Source organism: Halichoerus grypus, chromosome 4, assembly GCF_964656455.1.
Source record: "Halichoerus grypus chromosome 4, mHalGry1.hap1.1, whole genome shotgun sequence".
Taxonomy (NCBI): Eukaryota; Metazoa; Chordata; class Mammalia; order Carnivora; family Phocidae; genus Halichoerus; species Halichoerus grypus.
The window spans coordinates 151,836,637-151,859,867 of record NC_135715.1 but is presented as its reverse complement, the minus strand read 5'-3'; the positions used below and the strand labels follow the sequence as shown (position 1 = coordinate 151,859,867).

At 39.8% G+C, this 23,231-nt stretch overlaps 1 protein-coding gene and 1 long non-coding RNA gene across 3 annotated transcripts in view; one reads left to right on the top strand and one right to left on the bottom strand.

Annotated features, from left to right (window-relative positions):
• The window catches only part of LOC118518566 (uncharacterized), a 31,601-nt gene extending 12,777 nt beyond the window's left edge, over positions 1-18,824 (top strand). Inside the window, exon 3 of one of the 2 annotated variants that reach the window (XR_004908706.2) lies at positions 16,120-18,824. This is a non-coding gene — a long non-coding RNA (uncharacterized LOC118518566). Of the gene's footprint in view, positions 1-4,733; positions 5,008-16,119 lie in introns of those variants that run through there. The other variant, XR_013447301.1, reaches the window with a different exon arrangement.
• The window catches only part of LOC144381645 (uncharacterized), a 55,062-nt gene that overhangs the window by 3,781 nt on the left and 28,050 nt on the right, over positions 1-23,231 (bottom strand). The gene's annotated exons all lie outside the window — the stretch shown is intronic.

Here is a 23,231-nt window from a genome sequence, read left to right as displayed (position 1 = left end):
ATGCCCACGGCTTCCTTTAAACAAACTAAATAGTTCATATGGTTTCATGCTTTGTACTGTGTAACTCTGCCACCTGGCTTTAAGAAGTCAGACTGGAAATTAGTGTTATATTAGTTAAGATTAGGACCAACTTCAAGTGAGACAAAATCCCACATGGCTGGGTTTAAACAAAATAGGAGTTTATTTCTGACTCTTGTCAAAGTCCAGAAGTAGGTTCTTCAGGACTGGTATTGGCCTTAAATTATCTGGCCTCTTCAATCTTGTTGCTCCATCGAACAACAGTACCTTCCATTCCCAAGGTTGCCTCATGATCCAAAGCTGCCAAAGCTCCGGTTATCACAACCAATTCCACCCAACAGGAAGGGAAAAGGGGAGGAAACTTAGAACCCACTCTAATTAAGGATACTTCCTGGAAGTTGCACACCCATCTTGCTCTTATATCTCATTGTCCTGCACTTAGTCATAGAGCCAGACCTGTCAACACAGGGGATTGGGAAAGTGCGCTCTTTCTGGTGCCCTGCCAGAAATCAGGGTTCTCTTACTACAAAATAAGGAAAGAGTAGATACTGATAGATGATCAGCAGTCTCTGCCACAGGGCTTGACCTAAAGGCAGACATCTATACACTGTCCAAGGGCATATAATGTAGCCTGGTAAGAGATACATTATTTATTAACTCATTCCTTCTGCAAACATAATATACATTGTGTCCTTTCTATGTGCTAAGCACTGTCCTAGCTACTAAAAATAGAGCAGTAAACAAAGCAAAACCCCTGCCTTCATTTAGTTATACTCTAGTTGAGGAAGATAGGCAATAAACAAATACACAATATAATGTGAAATATTGATAAGTGCTATGAGTAATTCATCTAGATAAAGGGATAGATAGTTAAGGCATGTGGGTAGGAAGGGACAGTTATTTTAGATAGGGAACAGATGAGGTAAGGAACAGCCCTGCAGATCTGGGAGGGGGGAGGCACAGGCTGAGGGAACAGTAAGTTCAAAGGCCCGAAGCCTGAGCATGCTTGGAATGTTTGGAACAGCAAGGAATCTGGTGTGACTAGAACAGGGGGTTCTTCTTCTTATTATAAATCTGACCTCTGGCTGTGTCCTGGACATGAGGATAGAGACAGCCAGAGGTCAGATTTATAATAAGTACTATGGAGAGGACTATGAATAAGATATTCCTTCTTTAGGAGTCTGAAAGCAAAGTTGTGTCAGAGGTTTTCAAGATCACACCCTCAACATCTCAAGATCAATAATTTGCTAGGAGGACTCACAGAACTCAGGATACAGTCATACTTATGGCTAAAATAGCAACAGGATACAGAGCAAAATCCACAAAGGGAAAAAGTGCATAAGGCAAAGTCTGGAGGAAACAAGGTACAAGCTTCCAAGAGTCTTCTCCCAGCGGAGTCACACAAGAAGAGCTGCTTTCTTCCAGAAACCAGCTGTGACAACAGCTATGACATGCTGTCTACCAGGGAGGCTTATGACAGACTCGGTGCCCAGGGTTTTTTTTGAGAGTTGGTCACATGGGTGTCTTCTTCCTTCCTGACTGCCAGAAGGAAACCATGTACTTAGCATAAGCCATATTGTTTGTACAAACATTTTAGGCAGAGCGAGCTCCTCTTACCATTTAGCAAATAGTCAGAACCCCCCTGAAACCTAAGCTCTCAGATGTTAGAGGGCCAACCTTGCAAGCAGGTCTTTCTAAGAATACCAGTCTTGGGCCTGTTATTAACTCTATTCGGCACAAGAGCACACAGAGATATGCTCCAAGCAAACCAGAATAGGAGCCAGGAAACTAAGCAGAGACCAAGCAGACTCCATGAGCTAATAGAGGCAATGAGTAAATAAAATTCATGAGATAAATAAACTGAGAAGTAGCCAGAGGGCAGTAATAACAGCAGGAGGAAGAAGCACGGAAGAGAGAAACTGAATCACGTGAATGGAAGGGGATCTTGTGCAGAAATAATGAATGCCCTTCTATGTGACAACAACCCCGTATTGCTTTGGGGACTTGGGAAGTGCTCTGTGATCCTGGAGAGCAATGAACGATGCTCTGCTTCTTCCTGAGGCCCAATTGTTCCGTTAAAATGGCTTCCCATTGTTGCCTCCTAATTTCCTTTTGGATCTTTGTAATAAATTCCAATCACCCAGGATCAGAGACATGGCTTGTGCTGTGCTCCTTGAACCCTGAAAGCGCCTCACTAATACACCTGGGTTTTCAGCCACTGGAAATATAGACCTAGAGAGGAAAACTCATATGGTGGCCAAGGGATTACTGGCCAAGTGGATGAAGGACCAAGATTCACAGCATAGCGTGAAACTTCCCACCCTCCACCATGAAGCCATGTTCAGTCCTAACAAACTAGACACAACTATACTCAGATGCAAAGTGGACTTTTATGCTTTTTTAATTTTCATCATGTTTTTCACTCTGTTTAGAATTTCAGGGCTTTTCATCCTCAAAAAATACCGAGCCGCAAATGCTGTTTGCATTATTTCTGTGGCCTCCCTGACTACCTCTCTCCCCACACTCTTCTCCAGCCATGCTGGAGTGACTCCTTCCCTCTACACTGCTCTCTTAGCGATTGGTACATATTCTGTAGGAGCAATTGTAAAGCGTATTATAATCAGCTATTTAGACATTTGTCTCTGAAATAAGTTACGTTCCTAGCATAGTACTTCACAAATGGTAATTTTTTAGTAAATGTGTATTTGGTGAATGAATGAACCAAGAAACAAATGCAGTGAGTCACATTTTGAAGCATTCTGATCCCAGAATTTAAGGCCAGAGCTCCTTGACAAGACACCCGGTTCTTAATTTTCATGCTTGGAACAATAATCTCTCTCATTTACTGGGGTACCTATTATTTTCTAAAATTGTATTGCTTTTATGTTATTTCTTTGAAGATATTATTATTTTACAGATGTTAAATAGCCATCTTAGCATTGATTCTAATGATTTTCCTAGTGAAAATAAAATTCTTTTTTATTTTCTAATTATGGGAAGACTTAAATATACCCCATCCAAAAAAGTATATGCTAAATATACTCAATTTTGTAGTCTCTGAGTATGTTTATACAGTAAGTAAACACACAGAATTGCTCTCCTGATATGACAGTACTTCCTATCACTAGTGCCTCAGGTATATATGCATATTTTTAATTAATTTTTCAAAGGGGAATAATTTCAAGTAGTATTGTTTTCACAATCCACTACTTACAGCACTGAAAGTGAATTGCCTAAGAGATTTTACATAAAACCAATTCTAAAAAGCATAGTCAGGATCATTGCAAACATTAAATTGAATCTAAGTTTGTTACTCTTTCCGCAAGATCTCTTTTGATTAATGACCTTTTGAAATCTGATAGTATATTTTATGGCTTTCCTTTACTTCCTTGAGAGTTATTAGAAGCAAGCCCTTTTTTAAATGCTTTGATGACATACCATAGGGGCTGTTGCTGACACGCAAGAGGTTTCAAGAACTACACAAAATATATTACCAGAAATTGCGGACAGATTTTTTTTTTCAGTAGCATCATCTGAAGTTGAAGCTAATTAGAATTAATTTTGAATTTCCAAGATGAGCCATTGAAAAAAGGGTTTACAAATACATGTGGATGAAGTTGGGGTGTTGTCCAATTCTTGTGTGTATATGCGGAGAGGAAGATGTGGCTGTGGGCCTGGAGAAGGGAAATTATGTTTGGGGAGCATTTTCTTTGATTCAGGCACTTAACACACACTTTCATTTTATCATTGCAACACTTCTCTGAAGTAGAACTCTTCTCCACATTCCACGGATGGGACAATGAAGATAGGAGAGAGGCTCCAGGCTACACAACCTCTATTCGGTGGCAGAGACAGAAACTTTGGAGTCAGAGAAACTTGGTTGTTTGTGTCTCTACCACCCAATACACAGGCCAGGTTATCACGTCACAAGATACAAAAAGCTCCATATCAATGTAACCTATTCTGGATATCATCCCTAAAATGGGGTGACCCACTTAGGGATTGAAGTAAAAAAAAAAAAGAATTGAAGAAGGGTCAGCCAATTATGGCCCCAAACCTGTTTTTGTAGATAAAAACTTACTGGAAAGGTGCCAAGCGCATGTTTGTCATGTTGCTCATGGCTGCTTGTGGCCACAAGGACAGAATTGAGTAGTTGTGACAGAAATCACATGGTCCACAGAGCCCAAAATATTTACTATCTGACCTGTTACAGAAAAACTGTGCCGACCTCTGGAAAAGAATCAATATCCAGTGCTATCCCAGGAAGATGGGTTCAATGTGAGGGGAACCATGGAGAACTGTACTCTTACAGATGTGCTGGGGGATCTGCCAGCTCTGCCTTGGCCTTGAGGAAGTATTTTATAAAATGAGTCAATTCCTCTTGCCCTAACCTATTGCCATCAAGGAATCTCATTACAAATACTATTCTCTAAGTTCCGCGATAACTGAAAACATGGATGAAGAAAACCACAGATAATATAGTTGCTATGCAAACAGAAATGAACCATAAATTAGAACAGAAATAGAAAGCTATTAGATATGCAAAACTTTTCTAGATTGGTACAGGCTGTCCATCCCTGAACCAAGTAAACCCTGGTAAGGGAGATGGGATTCATTGATCGGCTTAAATTAATCTCGCCAGCCACTCGCAACTCAACGATGTGACGGCTAATTTTTTTTTTTTTAAAGATTTTATTTTTATTTTTTTTTAACAGCGAGAGAGGGAACACAAGCAGGGAGAGTGGGAGAGGGAGAAGCAGACTTCCCACGAAGCAGGGAGCCCGATGTGGGACTCAATCCCAGGACCCTGGGATCATGACCTGAGCCGAAGGCAGATGCTTAACACTGAGCCACCCAGGCGCCCGTGACGGCTAATATTAAAGATGGAGTTGAATGGGTGTTGACAGGTCGGCCACTATATTCAGAACAGTGAATGTGATTTTCTGATGAAGACACCGCATGAAAAAATACAGTCTTAATTAAACAATACAGCTTGTCCTTATTATTTTCCCATTTGACACTCACAGATTCAACTGATCATAAATGGCCAGATATGTTTGTCACAAATAATTGTTTAAAATTTCTAACGGGTAATTCTGGAAACTTTTGAAAGTTCCAAAATTGACAAAAACAAAAAATTTATATAGTTTCTTGGCTTTCTTCTCATGCCATTGACAGACATGTCATTTCCTATGCATAAACTCACACCCTACAAAGTACTGACTTTTCTTTATTTCCCTCTTAAATAAAAAATTAATCCAATTTATTTTTGAGATGATAACACATTGACATAATTAATCATTCTGAAGGTACTAAAGTGTGTCTCAGGAGTCATCCCTTTCTTATCTCCATTCCCTAGTCACCCCATTCTCCTGTCCCGGAAGTTACTGTTTTCTTGTGGACCATCTCATAGATAATCTGTGCCTTTATAAGCAAATATGTAAATATAGTCTTTCCCTCCACCTCTTTTTACAGCATCTTTGCCTTGCTTTTCTACCTTTATAATACATCTTCATGATCTTTCCGTAGTGGTACACAACTCACTCCTTCTTTTATAGGTCTTCATGATATTCCACTGATGGGTGTACTATAATTTATTTGATTAATCCACTGTTGATGGACATTTGAGTGGTTTCCAACCTTTTGATATTTAAAACAATGCTGTAATATGTAAGCTGAGACATATGTTATTTCACACAGTTTGGAGCATATCTGTAGAAACAATTACTGCCTTTTCATCTTTCACCAAAAGTTCATTTTCACTAGGACAATATTTGTTCTGGATGGGAATACTCACTAAAACACTTTTTTTTTTTTTTAAGATTTATTTATTTAATTTAGAGAAAGAGGTGGGTGCGCAGGCACTGGGGGAGGGGCAGAAGGAGAGGGAGAGAGAGAATCTCAAGCAGACTCCCTGCTGAGCAAGGAGCCCTACGAGGGGCTCGATCTCACAACCCTGAGATCATGACCTGAGCTGAAATCAAGAGTTGGATGCTTAACCGACTGGGCCACCCAGGCGCCCCACACTGAAACACTTTAATCTTTTGTTTGTTTGATAGAAAAGACTCATTCATGTCATAGACTGAAACTATCTCCAAATTACATGGTCCACACACTAATTTACACTAAGACTCGGTTGCCTGGTTAAGAACAATCACTTTCTTAGATATTCACCTGTATTGCCAGAACCAGCAGTTAGGAGATTCATGAGAAATGACACCACTGACAGCCCAGGAAACAAGCTGAGAACAAAACCAGGAAGACAAGAGACGCACAAGCCACGTACCGCTCTGGCCTTGCTCGCTAGCATATGTAGCAACTTACGCACTGGCCTCAGAAGCCTTTCAATTCAAATTGACATCTCAGCAAAGTCTCTAGGTTCGCGGCCCTTCTGGGGAAGCTTGTACGTGTCCAAAACTTTGTAAACATTTCCTGTTAGAGTTCTCAAAGTTGTAATCCCCAGGATATTTCACAGGTCCCCATTAGCAAGGGTCATGAGAGCCAAATGCTTTGTTTTCTAGTTACCAGTCCAGGGCAGAAGCCAATAGATTCTGAGCAAGTTCCAAACACTTCATTTAATGTGGATGATACCACCCCTTGGGCCTTATCAATGAATGTTCAGACGTTGCCCTCAGAGCTAAGTGATGGAATCCATACCACTTAGCTACCTTACCCTCCTCCAAAGTAAACCCTGATTCCAGACTCTTCCTCTGTCCTAAGAGCTGCTGAAATGAAAACAGCCCTGCAAGAGGGAACACTATAAACTCGACCAGTCTTTACACATCGTTTTGATGGATTTTATCATATTGTTTACAGGATGACATTTTAATGGGGGGAAGGGGAGAAAGAGCTCTGTGCATGCAGCAGGGTGGGACAGAGTGCTACTGAGAAGGGGACACAGACAGGCCAGACAGATACACAGCAAAAGCTCAGTCTGCCTCCGGGTAGTCCCTGAAATAGAATCGCCAACACTGCCCCTCTCCCAGTGTTAAATCTCCCTTCTGAATGTTTGGGAAAACAAATGTCAGGATGGATTATTTGACTCTGCCGTGTTATAACAATTAACTTTATTTAATGGCTCCCTTATTATCGGCATGCTCAAGGACCGGTAACTTCTAATTGCCGCATTAGACAGTCTTCCCAAGTTGCTTATGGGTGCTTCTGAAGGGGGTTTACGATGTTCTTTTAAATACAATCAGCTCTTAGAAGAGTTTCGTAGGGATTTTGTTTTTCAAAAGAATTTTCTCAAGAGTTGATCCTGGGCATTTAAGCATAGACTAAAGGTTCTCTCTCACAGAGGCATAATTTACCAAGGCCTAAAATCACTCAGACTGCAGAAGACCTCTGACTAATCGCTGCGAGGGGTCAGCCAGTGGAGTGGAATGCCTGAAAACATGGACCACACAGTTAATTACACACAGCGTAGCCAAGAGCTGAGCAAAAGGCAATCTCCCTCTATCTCTTTGATTTGTATCCAGTTTGAAACTCTGTCACTGGCAGGAACTTGGTTTTTGTGTCTTCGGAGCCCTGGCAGGGGACTGAGTGAGGCTATATCATTTACGGCCTTTCCTGGCGGCGAGGTGCAGTTTGCTGAGTGAATGTCTGGAACAGAAGGAGAAGAAAATCCTGTGGATATCCCACTGGATATAAGCCCTAACTGGGAGCTTCCACCTGGGCTGCAACAACCATGCCCTCTCCATTATTTCCAGAGAATTCCCCGGGAACATTACTGAAAGTGAGCTGTCTTGGCCAGTCAGCTCCCATTCTCTCGGGGAGGTTAAAACCCTGTGAATTTCACAACATTTGCAGCTTCTTGGGAAATGCATTATGAGTTTCCAAATCTCTTGCTCCACCTTCATAAGATTCCCAAGTGATTGCAAAAGTGAAAATAAAACCCAAAGCTATTTTGTGCCTCAGTATTTACGAAAAAGATACAGGGAGTGAAAATTGCATGCAAGTAACTTGGACTTCATAATCATATGGACTTTGGGGTCTTAGTGGAATCCACAGTCCCGATGTGGAAGAAATAAATATTGTTAATGACACAGGCTTACTCTTGTCATGCTTCTAAGTCATTCACGCACTGTTAGGGCTGGTAGGAATTCAAAGACCATCTACTCCACATCTTTATATCGTAAATTTGTGATCAGAGAGATTGTCACTTACTGACAGGCACTTAGTTCATATGGTAGAAAGAACACTGAGCTCAGAATGAAAAAAACTGAACTTGGATCTTAACTTGTCCCTTTCTGGTTTGGCTTTCAGACAAACCAGTGAACCTCAATTTCTATATTGGCAAATTGGAGTAATTTATGCTCCAAAGAGGCTGTGAATGTTGCTTTGTTGGGCAGGGACAGTGAGGTGCCACTAGGAACTTGGAAATACATTGGCTTTTACAGAGTCAAACTATTAAAGTCACATATAATAGATGAAAAAGTTACCTTTAGGAATAAATTATGAAATTGTACATTTATGACAGAAGAGTTATTTTTAAAATAAGTCTATTTTCTGATTTTATAGAGTACTGTATATCCACTGTACTAAAAAAAAAAAAGGCAATAAAAAGAAGGTGAGGATTACTCATAATTCCTGGTATATATATATTTCCAAATAAGTTCTGGAAGAATTCCTCACACACATGTGAATGGGATCATGCTATATATGTCTTTTTGACACTTAATAAAGTATCATTGATATAGTCTTTCAATGTATTAGAGAGCACTCAGAATTCTAAGCCTAATGAATTGGGCCTAATATCTGGGAAGCTGATCTGATCTGAAATGTGATGGTAATTTGAGAACCCTGGGAAAGACTGGGTGACGAAAATAAGAAGGTTGGCAAGAAACAAAGCAAAAGGAAGCCCCCAAATGCCAGGATGTGGGCCAAGCATGGTGCTAAGGCTTTATGGGTTTTATGTACTTCATATACTCCTCTCAACTACCCTACAAAATAGGTACCTTTACTATTCCCATTTTTCACATGAAGAAACTGATGCTCAAAGAAATTAAATAACTTAGCCAACCTCACGCAGTTGGTGAACATTAGGAATTGGATCTGTACTCAAGCAGTACATGTTCAGAGCCTGATTTTTTTTAATTGATGTTTTTACTGAAGTTATAGATACATAAAATTTTAAAAAATCAAATAGTTCTTCAAAGTTTGCTTTGAAAACAACAGTCCCTAACCCCTAACTGTCTACCCCATTTCTTACACCCTAGAGGCAACCACTTTCATTCCCACCTCCCCTCCAACAGCTGATCTGTAAGGTATTTACCTCTCTATTGTTAATATGCTTTGATTGTCACTTTGTGGGTTTTCATCGTAGGCATTCTTTATTGTCGTCTCTACCAGGTGAGGATTTAGCTCTGTCTCCCTTGTTCCCCACTCCCACAGGAGCTCTCGCCCCCACTGCCTGTTCTCTCAATATAGTCTGCTATGGTCTGAATGACTGTGCCCCCCCCTCCCCAAATATCTTATAGGAAACCTAATCCCCAAGGCGACAATATTGGAAGATGGGATCTTTAGGAGATGAATGGGATTAATGTGCTTAGACTCCAGAGAGGTCCCTGTTGAGGTCACAGCAGGAAGGCACCGTCTATGAATCAGGAAGCTGGCTTTCACCAGACACCGAATCTGCCAGTGCCTTGATCCAGGACTTCCAGCCTCTAGAACGTGAGAAATAGATCTCTATTGTTTATAAGCCACCCAGTCTATAATAGTTTGTTATAACAGCCCAAATAGACTAAGACAGTCATACTGTGACATTCATTACAGCTAGTATTCCATATCCACGGTATTATGAACAGGCAAATGCTATTTGACCTGTTCATGCTGCAGACCACCATGACTACTTTTCCTTTAATACACAACCTCCTATTTGCCCTGGAATTATTGTCATGATTGTTTTACTGTTGCTTATTTAGTGTTCTTTGTACTTACTACGAATTCAAACTCCCCCTCAATGGTATAAATCTCCTTTTAAGACATTCAAATACACTGGAAACTCTAACCGTTTCTTCTTCTGGAAGAAATTAGACTTGCTTGTGCCAATCTGGGTCAGATGCTCTCTAACATTAGTTCCAGTTAGGAGACTGATTCCCATTTATCCTCATTCTGGAGATTCTTTTCACCTCTTTCTAGTCTTAGATCGAATTTCCTGCTTTCTATGTCTTTCACTTTCTTGGTTTGTTTCCTTCTTTTAATGAAAGAGCACAAAGAAGTAACATTTTGAGACCTTACATATCTGAAAATATCTTCATTCTACATTTAATACTTTTTCAGGACATAGAAATTTATTCTTCCTCTGAATTTTGAGAGCATTTTCTCCATTTTCTTCCTAGATTTAGGTGTTGCTATTGAGAAGACAGATGGCGTTCTGATCCTTGATTTGTTATATTAAAACTTTTTTCCCCCTGAAAATTGGAGGTCCTATTTCTTTGTCCTTCTTGTTCTGGATATTTTGTTTATTCTTCGGTACAAATTTATTGAGTGCCTACTATGTGCCAGGCACTATTATAAGTGCTACAAATACATCAGTGGAAGTTTTATTATGATAGTCTCAGCTAGGCATCTATTTTTAGTTCTTGTTATGGTTAGCTGGTGGGCCCTTCGATCTGGAAACTGAGATTGTAGGATACATTCATTAATTTTTTTCTTTGATGATTTCCTATTCTCTGTTCCCTTCTTTTCATAATCCTATTATTAGATGTTGGGCATCCTGGACTGGTCCTCTAATATTCAAATCTTTTCTCTCCTCTATCTGTATATTATAGTTTTTTTAAAAACTCTACTTCTTGGGAGATTGCCTTAATTTTATCTGGTAGCACTTATATTGAATTTCTCATTTCTAATGTCATATTTTTAATATTTAAGTTCCTTTTGAACTTGCTGAGTATTCCTTTTATATAGAAAATGTTGTTGTTTCATACCTTCTCTTATCTCTCTGAGGACAAGATTTTTTTTTCTAAGTTTTCTATTGGCAAAGTTTGTTTCCTTCAAGTTGCTTCCTTCTGTTTATTTTGATCCCTATCTTTCATTAATAGGCTTTCCTCAAATATCTGGTGATTGCTGGCTGTCTAGTTTTATTTTAAGAATGGAACATTGAAGATAGGATGCTCTGTGCATACAGAGACTCTTCATTGAGTCCACTACATAGGTCAACTTGCTGGGCCCATGTTAGTATATTTTCTCTTAGGCTGATAAGGTAACCCAGAGAATTGTTCCAGCCCTCTGCCAAGAAAACATAAGCTGTCTGGCTAACAAGAGCTACATGGACGAAGAAGATCGAGGAAGTTTCAACACACAGTTTATGGATCTACATATAATACCCAGTCTTCAGTAGCTCTTATCCTTTCCCAAACACTCCAATCCAGAGTCTCTCTGTTCTTGTCAGGAGAAGAGGCCTTCAGTTTCATTCTGAATGAGGGAGAGGCAGTCTTCTACTTACAGGAAATAGGGGTGGGGAATTGGGGCTCTATCAGCCTCTTACAAAGACTTCCCATGAATCCCCCATGTCATCCCCACCCTCATTCCCACTTCCTAAAGTACCTCTTGCTCTAATATTTAAGGACTCTCTGTTGTAAATTGGGTTGGTTATCAAGTGTAAGATTTAGCTTTTGTTTTGTTTACTTATTTTTTATTTTAATCCCAGTATAATTAACATACAATGTCATATTAGTTTCAGATGTACAATATAATGATTCAACAATTCTATACATTGCTCAGTGATGATCACAATAAGTGTACTCTTAATCCCCTTCACCTATTTCACACATCCCCCTACCCACTTGCCCTCTGGTAACCATTGGTTTGTTCTCTAGAGCTAAGAGTCCACTTCTTTGTTTGTCTCTTTTTCTCTTTGAGAAACACACTTTATTTGAATCTCTTTTATGTTCCAGACACACAGAAATTTTTTTCATCTTAACAATGCCTCTCTAAGAGAGGACTTACTACTTTCTTGAGTGTCCAAATTTGGTTACTACTTCTCTATTTTGCTTTCTAGTTTCTAAAATTTCATTGCTGTTGTCTTCCATCCCATCCCCTTTGTCCTTGCACATTTATGTTTGGTTAATGATAATTTTATTGTTCTCTTAGCTGGGTGAAGGAGGGAAGGCAATTGAATGCTTATGTTCAATCTGACGTCTTTAACTGGACTGTCTCAGATCCTAAGCTATTATCAGTATGTTATAGAAAAGTTTGCCAAGTTTGTTCTAACTGTTCTAAAAAGACAAACACTAAATCTAGCAAAGAAACAGTCACTAAAGAAACATGATAACCATAGTTGAACAAAATGTCCATCAGGACTCTCTATCTTTTTTGGTTTTGATTCCATGCTCACCAGAAATATTATAACTATGTGAAACTCAACATGTCCAAGGTAAAATTCACATTCTAACACCCACGCCAAGTTCTCTTATAACGTTCCATGTCTTACTAAGTGGTACCTCATCTTTCATTTACTCATGTTAGAAACTTAGGAGTCATTCTAACACCTTCTCCTTCCTCAGCCCCCACATCTATCCATTACCAAATCCTGCCTATAAAATGTTTGGCATAAGTCCATTTCTTTCCATCTCTACTGTGAAGACCCCAGTTCAAGTTACCAACACATCTCACTTATACTTCTATAGTTGTGTTCTCACTGACCTCTCTGCAACCATTCCCGCCCCTCACCTGTCCATTTCCCACACCGCAGTCATGGTCACCTTTGCAAAACGAAAGTCTGATCTCATTCGACACAATCTGTGTAAAATCTTCAATGACTTCCCACTACTCCTGAGCTAAGGAGGACAATCCCTAGGAGGCCTGTGAGGATCTGCAGGGACTGACCTGGTTCCTCCTCCAGCCTTATCTAGTGGTGCCCATCCCCTCATTGTCAGCTCCCAGCCTTGCTGCCTTTCTTTCTGATCCTTTTTTCCTGGTGCTCTTCCCTCTGTCCCCCACCCCCATCCCTTTGAAGCAGAACCACTCCCTCCCACAGCTGCTCCCAATAGGCCAGCTGCCCCCTTCACTCAGCCCCACATTATTACCTGCTCATTCCTTAGGTCTCTGGTTCTAGCATCACTTCCTCAGGGAAATCTGGTGAGGTCAGGCTTCTTTATAATATACTCACACAGATGCAAGCTTCATTTCCTTATAGCACTTATCTCACTTGCTAACTAGGCCCCTGCTTTTTATGACTATTTTATTGATATCTGCCTCCCTCACCAGATTGTAAGCACCATGAGAGCAAAGAGCATGTCTACTACTTTTCACTACTCTATTCTCAGGACCCAGCTAATTTCTGATTGTCTCTTTAAGGACTAATTGGAAAGAAAAAGTAAAAATATTACTTTGTCTTGGCTAACATCTTCCTCAAATTCAGAAGAATTTCAGTGTAATGGATATCATGCAATCTTTCCTTTAAAGATTCAAGGTCATCGTTATAAAAAACATGGTGTAATATAGTAAGCTTCTAGTCTTTGAGTCTATAGGGATATCAACCAGTATGTTAAAAAGCCTCAGACTAATTATCCAGAAAAAAAGACAATTTTGAAGTTTTCAAAAGGGAATTTGAATTTTTCTAATGCTCAGTAGAAGACTAAGAGATTGGTTCAATTACCACCTCTCAAGATAGGAAGCATTAAAAATAACAATATTACTATTATTATTATTATCATTATTGAATACTTATCATGTACCAGCAGTAAGCAAGAATTTTAAATACATTATCACACTTAATCCTCACAGCTACCCTCTGAGAGAGCTACCTGGTAGAATCGCCATGTTACCAATCAGGAAACTCAGGCAGGTTAAGAAAGATGTTAAGAGACTGTGGCTCCAGGTGGTTGAGTTAGTGTTCATGCCCTAGACAATTGGCTCTAGAGCCTGTGTGTTTTAATGCTTTTAATGAGAAAGATGATGAGTAATTCTTTCCAGAAAGCCAGAAATTTAGCCATGGAAAACTGATCTTAAATTTGTAAGAACCTTCATTTGGTCGCAAGGAAAAACCATTTAGAAGCAACCAAACACTGGAATAAGCTGGCTGGGTTTTTTGGTTTTTTTTTTTTTTAAGTTTTTACTTAAATTCCAGTTAGTTAACATACAGTGTAATATTAGTTTCAGGTGTACAATATAGTGATTGAACACTTCCATATGGAATAAGCTATTTTAAAAAAGGTAAGTTGCATATCTATTCTGATTAACTTTGAAAACCAGAATGGACAGTCTTATAGCCCAGAAGGGTCAGTTAATGATGTGTTTAAGAGCAGGGCTTGGACCCACTGACCTCTTGAGGTCCTCTCCATTTCTTCAACTCCGAAAGGTTGCTTAGTGCCGAGTTATCGTTTGCCTTCAACCTTCTCCCTGGTTGAAAATTTGCCTAATGTAGTCAACTTTCTATTATCCCAGGGTAGCTTATCCAGGGCATATCTTGCTTTATTGAGTTTAGTAGTCACTTTGCTTAATGACTTGCTGTGTTAACAACTTGGCATAGGCTTCATCCACAGTCAGCACCTACTCAGTTTAATTATTTGCTTTGTTGACACGATACTGTCTTCAAGGAAACACTTTGAAATCCAAAACTTAACCAACTCCTATAGTACAACTACCCACCCCGCCAAAAGATTATGAGATCACAAATGGTATTATGGAGGAAGAAAAAGGAGAAGAATTTTAAGAAATTGATGTGACTCTCGTGAGGATTTTGATGAACTCAAAGAGCATAAAAAAAAAAAAAAAAAAGATGAAAGAAAACAATGTGATTCCATAAATCAGAATGGCAGGATTCTATAAGAATAGTGTTAGAAAACTAAATCATTTTTTAGAATTATCTTGAGGCTTACTGAAAATATGCTGATACTTTAAAGAAACAGATTATATTTTTAAACACAAAGAGAGACCAATCTTATAGGGCAAATGGCATATGTGTTGACAGCTGCTGTATAAATGAAAGCATGCTGGGATTGGGGGCCCCAGATCTCTTCCCTGGACTCTCCATGGAGCTGCCCTGTTCCAAGGAGGCCGTTACTCTCCAATCCCATGCAAAGGTGAGTCCCATTGTCCTCACCATGTGCTGGGCTATAGGACTCAGACAAATCGCTCACACTTGCTTTGGGGGAATACTTATCTAAAGGCCTTAAAACCTTAAAATCTGTATGCTCATCTTCACCAAATACCGTATGTCTACCTATCTTACCTAAAACAAAAAAACAAAGAAAGAAACAAAAAACTTTCCCCAGTCCTCTACTGCATCATTAAAAGAATATGGAAATAGGGCACCTGGGTGGCTCAGTCATTAAGCGTCTGCCTTCGGCTCAGGTCATGATCCCAGGGTCCTGGGATCGAGCCCCGCATCGGGCTCCCTGCTCAGCGGGAAGCCTGCTTCTCCTTCTCCCACTCCCCCTGCTTGTGTTCCCTCTCTCACTGTGTCTCTCTGTCAAATAAATAAATAAAATCTTTAAAAAAATAAAATAAAATAAATAAAAGAATATGGAAATAAAAGCTGACTTGTATATCTGTTTGGACTCTAGGCAGATTCTCGGCAAGATTATCTTTTGCTTAGATAATTATGAAAAGTCCCACACTACAGAGTTTAATCTAGTTGGTGGAATTTGAGATCCAAAGGTCAGGTGCATCTCTGTGCAACAACCTACCCATTTGCTTATGTAATGTTTTAATAAAAGAGAACACTTGTTATATATAACCAGTTAGCAGTTTTGACTATCTTTAGAATAAGACAGTGCCGGTAGCCTAAAATGACCAGAGACTCTCCTGTATGTGAAAATGATTGACATTATCATTCCCCAGATACACTAAAGCTCCAGTTTTATAAGGTTTGTCACATTTGGAATTATTACTTCAGTATCTGTCTCATCCCCAAGGTCATCGCAGGCTTTGTCTGCCCAATAACGTTGAATGGTGCCCTAGAAACTATGGACGCAACACCCTGATCCCTTCCCTGGATCATACCCTTTTATGAGACCATGGGGATTATGACTGTCTTGTCTGTGCTGTAGTCTCAGTATTTAGCAGAATCCTTGTCACAAAATAAATGTTCAAGAAATAAGTGGGTAGATGAATGAAAATATTAATGGTTTGTGTATATTTTCTTTCTTTCCTCAGGACCCTGGGAAGATCACTTAATCCCTTTGTTTCCAAATCCAGCTGTACTTCCTGATCACCTTTGGAGTTTTTTAAAAAACACGCATTGGCCCCCCCTTCCAGGCACTCCATATAATGGTTTACAAAACTGCCACAAGTGGTCATGAGGTGCTGGGAAGATTGAGAAGCAAAGATTCAACCCATCTGGACTCGCTGTCCTCATCTGGAAAACAGCTGGCCCCGCTGCCCCACTGGATGTCATTAAGATCCAATATGATCAAGTGCAAAGTAGCCCAGCAGAGAAAGGACTGCCTATGACCGTGCAGGGTCGGATAAGACTTGAAGGTGACCAAATGGACCTGCCAGAGAGAACAAACACAATTTTACAACCCAGGTGCTTCTCTTTGGTACATACATGACTCATCAGATTCTAAGATTTGAAGAGGATCTGAATGTCTTCTGAACAAATGAATTCTTCCCTGCTTTGCCCATAATCTCCTACGTCTTCCTTCTGCTAAACTTGACTACAAGGCACCTATTTTATGTAAAAGTATAGGAAGGTTATGAGAAAAACAGAGTAGTTTGGGGAACGACCGTTCATTCATTTCTGGCTTTATTTCTTTACTTGCTCAACTGGTCACAGTTGGTCATTTCAATCTCAGGCAAAATGATACCTCTGGCTCCTAACCCCTCCAACCTGTCATCAACACAATTGCTGCAGACACCATCAGGGCTCCACCTCGTCCCTTTATTGTTTCTGCATGCCCATCCCCCAACTTCTGCACACTTTGTCCTAACATAACTCACTGGCAACCTTCTTCAGAGAACTAGTCCTGGGCTATGGGGCCACGGTGGTGTGGGAGGGTGATGTAGCCACCCCGACTGGTAGAGGAGTACCAAAGCCCAGCTCACTTCCTAGAGGCAGAACAAACTATGCAGCGTCATTGACACTCCAGAACCCCTATGGGACCAGGCTGAGAATGAGACCTTACCTGAAACGACATCTTCGCTGGCCTTTTCCCCTTCCTTATCCTACTTGCCTCACTCCCTTACTGGTATCCCACATAAGACCTTCCTTGGTAATCATTTGCCCACCTCAGAGTCTTCCTCCAAACAGCCTCATCTGGCTCAGCTATGGGTTTTATAATTTAAAAATAACTTTTCATTTGCGCATGTACGATTACTGAGATGGAATATGCATCTTGTGTCCATAAGAGTTAAGTCAGTCCATCTCTTCTTTTGTGACCTCAAGTCCTTTGTTCATCTTATTAATTCATATTAGATCTTTTTTTTTGAGGTATAATTCACATACAGGAAAGTAAACCAATCTTAAGTGCTTAGCTCAACAAATTTTTACATATGTACACCTGCCGTAATCACCACCCAGTCAAGATGTAGAACATGTCCAGCACCCAGAGGCTCCCCCACATCCCCTCCCAGTCAGCAGTAAACACCTCCAAGTAGCCACTATTTTAACTTCCATCATCATAGATAAGGTTAACCTGTTTTGTACTTCTTATCAATGGAAACATTCTGTGTGTACTATTTGGTGTCAGGCTTCTTCGTTCAACATGATGTTTGGGAGACTCGTCCACATTGCATGTACCGTTCACTCATTTTCATTGCTGTGTTGTTTTCCATTGTATGGAAATACCACAATTTATTTACTCATTCTCTTGTTCATGGAAATTTGGGTTGTTTGCAATTTGGAGCTATTATGAATAAGGCTGCCATGAGCATTCTCTACATGCATTTGGCAGGTATAAGCACTTATTTCTACGTGTATACCCAGAACTGGAATTGGGGTCATAGGTTATGTGATGAACTAGCTCTGGTTGGTGCTATAGCAAACATATTACCTCTTTGCCATATTTGGGCACATTTCCCCCTAGTTGATTGCTTGCCTTTTTATATATTCTTTTTTTTCCTCCAAGTTTTATTGTAGTATAATTTTCACACATAAAATTCATTGCTTTTACTTATTTATTTATTTATTTACTTACTTAATTGTTTATTATTTTTAAAAAATTTATCTCTCTTAAGTGTGAAGTTTAAAAAATTTTGGCTAGGATTATAGTCGTGTAACCACCACCACAATCAAGATAGAGAACATTTCCATCACTCTCGTTATCTTCTATCTTAACATAAAAATGTTTATATTTCTGCTGCAATCATATATGACTTATCTCCCATTTTTTCTCTACTTCTAAAATAATGAACTCTAGACTGACTCTACAAAGTATGGGAACAAGTGTCATTGCCTTCTTATCTAGAAACATAAACACATAATGAATTTAGAGTCTTAGCCGTTGAGTTGGGCAGGGCAGCGTAGGAATCCCATTCACTTACTTGCTGGATGAGGTTAGGCAAGCCACCAGCCTCTGTGCTATCATTTTCTTCTTCTGTAACATGATTCTAATAATGGTGCCTATGGTGCTATGTGCCAGGCACTGTTCTCAGCACTTTATTTGTAGCGCCTTATTAAATCTTACAACAATTCTGTGAGGCACAGATTGGTCCTCTCCCGATTTTATAACTGAAGCCCAGAGAAGTTAAGTAAACTGAGGCAGGCTCGAGAGCCATGTGCTGGCTACGACAGGGCTTCTCTGCTTCATAGATAAGGAGGTGACCCAGGGAAAGAGAAAGCACAGCGCCTACACAGAAATGCTAACTTTTATTATTATTATTCATCTTCTTTATATTCTTAATAAATTTATATAATTGTCTTCATATAGGTCATGCATATTTCTTGTTAAGGCTACTCGTAAATATTTTATGCCCTTTCATATTTTGTGCAGGGGATATCTCTTTTTCCTGTATGTTTTCTCATTGGTTATTCTGCAATGTAGTGGAAGCTACTGACTCCTTTCTACTGTGGAGCTAAAAGAACCCTAGCAGCACATCAGCACAATTTAAAATGTACCTCCAAAAAGTAATTTTAATAATGTTTAGTGCCCTTTTAATATCAAATGAAGTTAGTAGATAGGTAATGAAAAAAATTAGAGATTAGAAATAACATTTCAGATGCTTTTTCCTTTGGTTAAAGAGAAAAAACGAGGGGGAAATGTAGAGAAAAATAATACACTCAGGTGAGAATAGTACATAAGAAGCATAGCACATTACCGCCACCCCTCCAAAAAACCCACTTTGTTCTCAAGCTCCTTTTTAATGTAATACTTCAAAACAATATTTATAGTTTAAATTGACTAAATTTTTGTTCAGTTTTATTGAGATACAATTGACATATAGCACTGTGTAAGTTTAAGGTATACAGCAAAATGATAGTAAATTGTTTAATGTCTTTTCACCATTCGGAGGATTCTGAGAAGAGCAAACACTTCCTCCTTCCTACATGTTGGCATTTTATGGTTCTTGTTAATCTAATCAGAAGGGGGGCGGCTATTTCTTCTGAAAAATTGATTTCTCTTGAATATATAGCCAAGCATTGTACTTGTTGGGGGAGGTGTGTGCAAACATTTCCTCTTGGGCAAAACATTCAAAAGTTTTGACTTTTGTATAGTAAATATATTTAAAAATGACTATGTCAGCTCTTTTGAGAACATTTTAGTGCCAGTGAAGATATTCCTGTGTCAATGTAACATGACTGATTAACTACCAGTCAGGAAGCCAAAGGGTAAAGACACTACAAAGAAGAACAAAAAGAACATTAACCAAAGGACTTTTTGCAAAAGGTGTGAGCAGGTAGAGGAACTTAATAAAGGAAGATAATTTATGGGGCGCCTGGGTGGCTCAGACATAAGCGTCTGCCTTCGGCTCAGGGCATGATCCCAGGGTCCTGGGATCGAGCCCCGCATCGGGCTCCCTGCTCTGCAGGAAGCTTGCTTCTCCCTCTCCCACTCCCCCTGCTTGTGTTCCCTCTCTTGCTGTGTCTCTCTCTGTCAAATAAATAAATAAAATCTTGAAAAAAAAAAAATTAATTTGTTTGATCACTATTGAGAAATTCAGGTGTGCAGATGGCTTCATATGCAGCTGGATCCAGGGACTCAAACAATGGCAAATCTCTCTGGATGTGCAAACATGAGAAGAACACTTAAATCCATCTCCTCATTTATTTTTCCCAATGGCAGAAGCGATCTGGGTCTTCAGGCCCAAGGGGATAAGTGGAAATTAAAATCTAGCCAAAACTCATGTCACCAAACCATGAGCCATGGCCTGGGGAATTAGGAAAAGGATCTGGCATGTGGGCATGATTCAGCTCTTCCGGTGCCCTTCATTTTGTCTGATCAGATTATCTGTCTTCCAGTCTGTTCTCCTACCTTGTGCTAAGCAGTGTGCAGTGACGAGCAAAGTCTAAAGATTCCAGCCATGCCAGTGACTGGTTGTAAATCAAATTAACTAAGGAGTAGAGTGTTTGGAAGTTCTTTTGGGCAGCAATCCAAAGGCATGGGCTCAGTCAGCTTCTCAGTAAATGAACCCATTTCATCTCTATTTACCTGACCTCTATATCTATATCTCAATTGATTCTGAATTTAGGCAAAGAGGGATATTATATTTTGGACCCCTAAAATTTCCATCAGCAGCATTATCAGGCTACTCTCTCTTTCCATCTCTCAACTGCACTTTCCTCTGTATGCTTCATTCTCAGGCAGATTTTCTTCATTTTGGAGCAGAGATGGCAAAGTTCAAGGTTTACAGTGATCTTGGAGGTCACAAATTCTGTGAAAGGAAAATAACTCTTTCATGATCTCTAGCAAATGTTATGGGGAAATTTTTTATCGGTTCAGCTTGGTTCATGTGTTTATCTCTAGCTAGGAATGGAGCCCCCTGATTGGCCACACCAGTTGCTGGGGCATCGGCCAGCCTCATCTAAACCATACAAGGCAAGAGTGGGGAACGAGATTACCCTAGTGTGCAGACTGAACGGACAGTAACTGATTTATTCTCAGTAAATTGCTAAGGACTTTGAAATGCTTTAAAAAATCATTTTTTTCAGGGCACCTGGGTGGCTCAGTTGGTTAAGCAACTGCCTTTGGCTCAGGTCATGTTCCTGAGTGCTGGGATCAAATCCTGTATCAGGCTCCCTGCTCGGCAGGGACTCTGCTTCTCCCTCTGACCCTACTCCATCTTGTGCGCTCTTACTCTCTCTCTCTCGCAAATAAATAAATAAAACCTTTAAAAAATAATAATTAAAAAAAATCATTTTTTCTTATTATTACTGGTTGTCAACTTTGGCTATACATTGGAACCACCTGGGGAACACACAATCCCAAGCCAATTAAATCAAAGTTTCTTGGGGTTAGGACCCTGACATCAGCATTTTTATAGCCCCCAAGGTCCTGCTGATGAGCAGCCAAGGCTGACAAACATATCGTATGCAGAGCATTGTTTCTCCGTCGGGGCTAAATAAGAGTGGCATTGATCTGTAGGTAGCTTTACCTTGTTACTCAAAATGGGAAGCCTGCAAGTGGACGGAGGTTCTGGAAAGATGCAAGCAACAGTGACATAGTTTTTTAATCTTTCTGTATTTCTACATAGAAACAGACAGAACAACTAAATAGAAAAACCAAAAGCCCATGAATGATGTATGCAAGCAAACTGCATACAAGGTATTCCCACAGACCACAAAGTAAAAAAAGGTGAAGGCAAACCACAGACAGTGTCTGCCTGAAAAGATACAGAGAAGAAGCGACTGGGGATCTGAAAGAGTAAGACAAGGAGATCCACAAAACAGTGGGATAGGGCCCCACCCAGAGAAGTTCCTGGAAGGGGAATTAAACTGAGCAGAACAGGGTCGATAAAAAATGAAGGAAAGATGGGCACCTGGGTGGCTCAGTCGGTTAAGCGTCTGCTTTCGGCTCAGGTCATGATCCCAGGGTCCTGGAATTAAGCCCCGCATAGGGCTCCTTGCTCAGTGGGGAGTCTGCCTCTCCTACTCCTCCCTGCTGCTCATGATCTCTCTCTCTCATTCTCTCTCTCAAATAAGTAAATAAATAAATAATTAAAATTTTTTTAAAAATGAAGGAAAGAGAAGGTCCCCCCCCAGCGTGGGGGAGACAGAGTCAAGAACTCTTCCAAACAAAATAGTCAACTCCAAAACAGGGAAGGCAAAACACTAAACTTTAAAAAAAAATTATATTCGGTGGTAAAACTTCTGAAATTTTGCACTTCAGCTTCCTATGCTTCTAGTTTTTTTTTTTTTTAAAGATTTATTTATTTTTATTTGAGACAGAGAGAAAGTGGGTTGGGGAGGGTGAGGGGGAGAGAGAGTCTTAAGTAGATTCCCCGCTGAGCACGGAGCCCAGTGTTGGCTTGATCTCAAGACTGAGATCATGACCTGAGCCGAAACCAAGAGTTTCGGCGCCCCTCTGCTTCTTTTTATTTAATACTTTTTTCCCCTGAGCACGTACTGCTGGAATAGCAAGCATGTATTTTGTAATGTATATATGTTACCCAGCCATATGTATATATATTTAAATTAATATGGAGAAACAGTACTCTAAAATATAAGCACCTGAACTAGCTTATATATCCCAAAGGCAGTGCAGGTGGGACCCACCTGGAGATCACAAATGAAACCTGGTATCTGGTTCACCTTGTGAACCCAAACTGGGTAATCAAGAATGAAAGCAGGACACTCCAAGATGGACTGTATGAAGACCAGCCTCTGGTGTCATAACTTTCCACAGCAGCTGTGGTATTGTTTAGACATTATGAAAGCAATAAATGCTAACCAAATGAATGACTTTAAAACAAGAATGAATGTAGATGTAAGAAAAGCTTTAAATCAGTTTTTTTTTAATGGACTTTAAAAATCAAGTAAGCATTTAAGGAAAATTATTTAATTTATTGAAAATTATTTAGAATGTTGAATTGGAGAACACTACCATTGGACTCAATTACATTTTGATGACCCTAAAATCACGTCTCAGTCTTTTCTCTGCTGTGACAAACATATGAGACATTTCATGAGCATACATAATTTCTCACCATTGTCTGCATATTAACCATGATTCTAGCCTCCTCTCACCTTTAAAGCAACATATTAGAATGCAAGTGAGAGATTCTTTTTTTTTTTTTAGATTTTATTTATTTATTTGAGAGAGAGAGAATGAGAGACAGAGAGCACGAGAGGGAAGAGGGTCAGAGAAGCAGACCCCCCGCTGAGCAGGGAG